The 5604-nt window shown below is 51.3% G+C and overlaps 1 long non-coding RNA gene across 1 annotated transcript in view; it reads left to right on the forward strand.

Moving 5' to 3' along the window:
• The window catches only part of LOC106727788, a 39910-nt gene that overhangs the window by 1089 nt on the left and 33217 nt on the right, over positions 1 to 5604 (forward strand). The window lies entirely within an intron of this gene.

A 5604-nucleotide genomic window follows, 5' to 3' on the forward strand; every position in this document is an offset into this window, starting at 1 on the left:
CCTTTCCTTTCCTTTCCTTTCCTTTCCTTTCCTTTCCTTCCCTCCTTCCTTTCTCTCCTTCCTTCCTTTCTCTCCTTCCTTCCTTCCTTCCTTCCTTCCTTCCTTCCTTCCTTCCAGATGCCTTGAGGCTTGCCGCCCCTAGGTTTCTCCAGGGTTCTCCTCTCCATCCACCCTCCCCCCCTACCCTTCCCAGCACGTCGTGCTTAACTTCTTGAGCCCTGGGAGCCGGTTCAGTAACTCTGAATTCATTTTTAAGTAGCATGCCTTGTCCCCCCCCCCCCCTTTTAACAAGAGGTACACTTTAACACGCGAACCAGTAACCCGATCCACGCGTTTACAAATCGGCAGTGAATTAAAACAACAACAACAACAAAAAGCTTCAAGGAAAAGGAAAGGTGGGCTGGGGAAGGGGGGGATGTGTGCAGGGTGCGTGTGTGTGTGTGTGTGTGTGTGTGGGGGGCGGGGGGGGGACAGAATGGGAGGTCAGAGAAAGAGAAGGTCTCCCCTCCCCTGGAGCGCTCTCCGCGCACCGGGCTGCACGCCGAGCTTGTTTGTAAAGTCCTCAAAGCCAGCAGGTAGAAGTGGCAGTTTTATTGCTTTATCCCCTGCAGCTTGCTGTTAACACGGTGAAGGCGGTTCCCCCCCCGTGCACGTCTATGTTTCTGTCTTCATTTTTGCAGGTGCACTGCTCTTTCCTCGCCGGCTTCCCCGACTCTGGCCGTGCCACCAGCAGGGCTGGTCCTCACCGGCCAGCCGGGAAGGTTCCCGCACCCAGTACCAGATCCAGAGCAGCAATCTATTCCCCCTGCTCCCCCAGTTTGCGTCATGCCCGAGGAAGCCCTGAGGACTGGAACTGACCAGGCTGTAGCTGCAGGACAGCCATCCCGCCCCCCTTAGATGGAGAATAAAATGCCAGTATTATGTCGGTAGCAGTTGTGTGTAGCCTACGGTAAAGGTCCTGCTGAGACCTGCTGAGCGACCCAGTCAGTCAGGGACTGGGAGTGGGGGAGCGAGGGGTCCCTCGCAGCTTGATAGAGGTCTCTGTGTGCTTGCTGGATAGAATCCAAATCGCAGGCTCGCTCATCCCACTTTCCCGGTGAGTCCCGCGAACAGCCAGCCGGAGAGCAAGTCTGGCCCCACACAGTGTGCCAGGGTGGTGGCTGTGTCTGCCACGTGTGGCCTCTGCCATCAGCTTGGGGGAAGGGGTTCTGCCGGCAGTGGCTGGCTGCGGCAGGGGCCTCTCCCCACGGTCATTTCTCTCCAATGGATCCCGGCATCTCAGCTTCGCAGTCCTTCGCCCAGTGTCATGGGGCGGTGATGAGCCCGGGCAAAGCGGTTGGAATCACCCTGGTTCGGTCTAGTCCAGCCCGCAGCTCCAGCCCTTTCTGCGAGAGGCAGGAACTCTGGGATTCTTCAGGGCCTCGGGGCGAAAGCCACACTCCGGGGCTCCTAGCCCCTGCAGGTCTGGCCGCTACCTGGCGGCTCCTACCGCTTGGTCTTGCCGGCTGGGGAACCCCCGGCCAACCCTGCGGGCTGGGAGGAAAAGGGCAGGCGAGGCGTCTAAGTCTTTATTATTCAAAATAGAAGCTATTGGGAGGACTCAGAGGTCTAAGGCTCTGTTAGGGCTTACAATAGGTGAGAGTCATATTCAGGAGGAAGTTTTAAGAAGCAGGATTTGAAGCCCAAAGTGCTTTTTGCTTTTTAAGGTGTTGAGTCTTGTATTCCGGCTGTCAATGTTATTTAGAGAGAAATCCTCACGGATTGCCACCACTAGACTTCCTGTCAGTGCGCCCTGTGGAGCAATGGGTTCTCTGGGTGGGAAAAGCCCCTGCTGTTCTAGCTCTGGCTGGGTGTCTGCAGCACACATGTGGGTCAAGGAATCGGTTGGGTGCTGGGTGAGGGTTTGCAGCCTCCCTGGGCTGTAGAAGCACGTTCAAGCCGGGCAGGGCCTGGCTGGGTTTGGTTGCTAAGTTGGGCTCAATTATCACGTTAATTCTAAAGAAATTAGACCTGGATAAATAGCCTTTGAATTCAAAGAAATAACTCGGTATTGATTTACATAGCCATGCTTAAAAGAAAAGAAGAGAAAAGAAACCCTTCTCAACAGGAGACATTGGTGGAAAAAAAATCTTGCTAGTATTTTCTCCATTCAGTGTAAAATTCTGTTTATGTACATGTGTAGGGAAAAGGTGCTTGATATCTGGGAAACCTACACTCCCTTTTTCCCTCCCTCAACACATACACCTGGGAAAGCTTGAGGGGGGGGTGGGCGGCTGGCATGAGCTGCTTCTTCGCCTTTCTTAGCTCAGGCTAGTAAGGGTATCACTGGAGTAGCCAAAAGTATCTATGCAAGAAAGCACCGAGATTAGAGCATTATTTCCTCTAGTGACAAAACTATAATGCCAGTGTTAAGACACTCCCCTCCCAGGCCCTCGAAATCCAGCTAAAAAGTGGACTCAGATAGAGGCTCACTGAGGTGTGGGGACAATATCTCCCTCCTCTCTCCAGTCCCGTGTCCCAGAACAGGAAACCCCAACATGTATGGCCTGGCCCACAGGACCAATGACAGCCACCGTGGGTTTCGCAGACTTTTTCTAGACTCTCCAATTTGGAGAATATTAACTAAGCACCGTCCAACCTAGAGGCTCCTGTCTGGGTCTTTTCAAACCTGGAGCCCAGGAGTCCAGAGAAGTTATTAAAAAAAAGAAGCCAACCAGATCCTCAAATCCAACACCATTTGACCTCATTCCCAGGCTGTGTGAAGACCCAGAGCTTTCTTAATGGAGGAAACCAATATGCTGGGCCTAGAATGGATTGGGGATGGGGGGGGGGTGGATAATACATTTCTGCCTCCCCCAGTTTGGGGATTATATACAGAAGTGTTTTTTAATTTCTCTTTCTTTTATCAAGCATAGGCCCCTCTCCCTAATACACAAATATCTTCTCTCTCCCAGTTCAGGTGGGAAAACTCAACAATATTTAAACAGTTAGATTAAAACAAGATAAATTGTGATGTTTGTGTGTTTAATCTGTTGGGTAAACCAAGGCTGAGCCCCCCCCCCCCATATTTGCCCTGCTGGGAACTGTAGCAGGATAAAGGGGGAAGGGAAGGGAAGGGTGTTAGAAGTCAGCTTTAATCAAGCCAGTCTTTGGGAACCGGGACCCCTGACCATTGCAGGATAAACGCAGCCCTAGAGTGGCAGGGAACAAGCATCAACAGGAAACAGCAGACTATTTTTAGGCATAATAAGGAGCTAACATAGCTGGCCAAGCCTCTTCCTATATGCCTCCGAGCACTCTCTCCTTTAATTCCTCCATCCCTTCATCAGCAGAAACAATAATAGAGTCACAGCACACGTCTCAATGTTAAGGAGAGCCAGGTTTGGGACAGCTCCTCAGAAAAACCTGGGATGGAAAACATCTTCTTGTTATCATGTGAGCTCTTAGGGGGTTCTCTTGTTACAACAGAAAAAGAAATGAAAACCGTTTTTCATTAGCGAGAGACTCGTTCTGTACCTGACTACCCTTGTGATGTAAATGTTCTGGTGATATTCATATTCATACCTGTTCACCTGCACTTTTTCTCTCCTTTATTTTGTAACATCGCAATGTACATGATAAGGTAATTTATTAGACTTTTAGCAAAACTTTCCTTAGTGGGCAACCAATTTGAGAGCCCTTAGGAAAAAAGTGAGGGTTAAAAAACACACACACACACACACACACAAGCAACCACACATTCTCCCAATGGTGCCCTTTCTCTTTTCTTTTGTTCAGAACAGAATCCCTTTTGCACAAATCTAAGAGAAAGAAAACCCCACCCCCCCATCCTACCCAGGGGAAGGAAATAGTGTTTTTCTGTAGGTTTCACTAATTTTGTGCAGAGCACAAATGCTCCCCCTCAATCGAGTGAGGATCCTTTCCCTACAAAGCTCAACATTCTCCCAATGGTGCCCCTTCTCTTTTCTTTTGTTCAGAACAGAATCCCTTTTGCACAAATCTAAGAGAAAGAAAACCCCACCCCCCCATCCTACCCAGGGGAAGGAAATAGTGTTTTTCTGTAGGTTTCACTAATTTTGTGCAGAGCACAAATGCTCCCCCTCAATCGAGTGAGGATCCTTTCCCTACAAAGCTCAAAGCCTTTGCTTCTTTAAACACACACTGAGGGTTGTGTCTACTTGGACACATATTTGGGTTCATAATTAGGTTCCTGGTCTTTCTTCCTATATGCTTTATGGAAAGGGAGCAGAGTGAAAAAGCAGGGGTCATAGAAAGGAGTTAAAGAACAAATAGAGTGAACGAGAGAGAATAGTGGGAATCTGCTTCATTTGGAAAGATCCTGGGTTCAAGTTTTCTTCTCTATCCTGTTTGCTAGGGACTACTGCCCCACAATGTTAGTTGCACAGCACAGAAACCACAGTGAGGCTGATGAAAGGAGCCCTGTTGGCCAGCCGGTCTGCTTCACCCGTATTTACTCCCAGGTTTGGGGTGATGGCTAGATCTCCATACCTGGCAGCCCACCCACTAGTGTTCTCTACCCTTTCTCCCTCTCTCCTCCCCATCCCTTCACCTCCTTTCCCCTAGGCCTAGGGCATCACAGTGCTCATCTAACAGCTGCGAAGTCAAAGCAGGAGGACCCTTAAAAAATTACAAAAGAGATCCCCCCTCCCTGGACAAAGGAGTGATTTTAAGAACAAGGCTCAGGCTCAAAGGTCCTGCGCCCAAGAGTTAAAAGTCAAGTTCAGCGTTGTGGGCTCTTAGTGCAGCAGCCCCAAACAGACAGGCGGCTGTCCAGGGCGTTCCTGGGGGCTGGAGGGAGAGAAGGGAAGAGGGAAGACAGGAGCCGGGAGGGCAGGCAGGAGCAGAGGGCGACAGGAGCCCCGCGCCCGCAGCTGGCTCCCACGCGCCGCTGTCTGCAGGGAACTTGGGGCCGCGTAATGGAATTCAGGAGGCAGAGATCCTCCAAGAGCCAGCCACTGTCTTGTACAGATTTGTAGCGAAACCCTCACTGTAATTAAAACCGTACAGTCAGATTAATTCAATGTGTTGCTCAGCAGCGTTTTTAATAGTAAAAATCCGCTTTTAAAATTGAATTAGGGTCGAAGAAAATTTCTGCGAGACTCGCCGGATTTGCCAGCTCTCATCGAAGCCAGCGGGAGCTGGACCTTGGCACTGGCTGCACAGTCTCCCTCTCCCCCTGCCGGCCCCAGACCGGGGGTGGGGGTGGGGGGAGAGAGATGGGGGATGGGGGGCTGGTCCCCAGGGTGTGCTAGTTTGGGCTGGACGCTGAACGGCCTGGCCAGGCCCAGGCGAGGCACAGGGCCTGGGGTTACCCTTCAGAACCCCCGCCCCCTTCTCACCCCTTTGAGAAGTTCATGGCTCAGGTCGGGTTTGGGAGAGAAGACAGCCCTGCTGTGTCTTGAAGCAATTTCCCACTGTGTGTTCCCGGGTGTGGCGGAGTTTGGAGCCCTGTCTGGACGCTCAAGTGTCAGATGGGAGAAGGCGGTGGTCCCCTCTGCCCCTACCCCACCGCCCCTTTTCTTCCCGAGAGTCTTCCAAAAATGAAGAGTAATATTTCAGGCGCGCTGTCAGATTTCTCTCCAG

The sequence above is a fragment of the Myotis brandtii genome, unplaced genomic scaffold (genome assembly GCF_000412655.1).
Source record: "Myotis brandtii unplaced genomic scaffold, ASM41265v1 scaffold48, whole genome shotgun sequence".
Taxonomy (NCBI): Eukaryota; Metazoa; Chordata; class Mammalia; order Chiroptera; family Vespertilionidae; genus Myotis; species Myotis brandtii.